Here is a 1,048-nt window from a genome sequence, read left to right on the forward strand (position 1 = left end):
GTGTGTGAATTACACCTATGGTTTCTAAATGGGTTTACTTAGTATATGTGGGGGTATGGGAGTCCATGTGTACATTGCAAAAGTAAGCTTGTAAAGGGTTTGTGAGGGTAGTTTACTTATTATATGAATTAAGTAAGTTTATGATTAAAGTATAGAGAAGTATGATGAGTCTTCCTATGATGTTATGAAGTATGATTAATCCTTATATGATGCTATGAAGTATGTTTCCTTATGTCTAGTTGTGAATGGAAGTGTTATGACTTATTGAGTATGTGATGCCGAGTCTAAGGTGACTTCTTAGGTACAGTTGGTGGAAGTAGTATTATGGGATTCTACCTACACATTACTCTACTATTATTTCGGAGTTGTCTTAGATGATGGTCCTTGTGCGAAGTTTATGTCTATTAGATGATTACGTCTTATGAATATATGTGGTTGTGTAATGAATCATATTATGAAAGACTATTGTAAGGTGACTTCAAGGTGATACATTGTACAAAGTATACTTGAGGGTTACTAAAGAAAAGAGGTAAAATAAAAGAGATTGAATGTATTGTATGTATTGAATATGCCTCAAAGTATGATAAATGCCTTTAAGTGCTATTATGAGTAGTATCCATGTCTATATGATGTATCTGAACTATATTGAGCTTACATGTGCCTATGTTCATGAAGTTTTCTAAAAATATATTTTGCATGATTTCAAATTAAATGTCCTCTTTAAATGCATGTTTTTGCATTGTTGTCATACTAAGTGCATTCTTGTACCAATACCACTCTTCATCATCTTTTTACACAAAGTGTAGGTGGTGATGGCTAAATGATGTCTCCTAAGTACAGTTCTTGGATAGATATTCCAAGTTCAAGTAAAGGGACCCTTATGATTCAAGGGTTGCCTATGTCTAGATGTTTATTTAAGTTGATGTAATATCTTAGATATTATTTTATATAGTTAAGGGACATGTACTATTCTACTCTATTGATGTTGAGTCTAAGATAGCAAAGAGATATAGACTCTAACTAAGTATTAATATGTTATATATATATA

Source organism: Solanum pennellii, chromosome 7 (assembly GCF_001406875.1).
Source record: "Solanum pennellii chromosome 7, SPENNV200".
Classification (NCBI taxonomy): Eukaryota; Viridiplantae; Streptophyta; class Magnoliopsida; order Solanales; family Solanaceae; genus Solanum; species Solanum pennellii.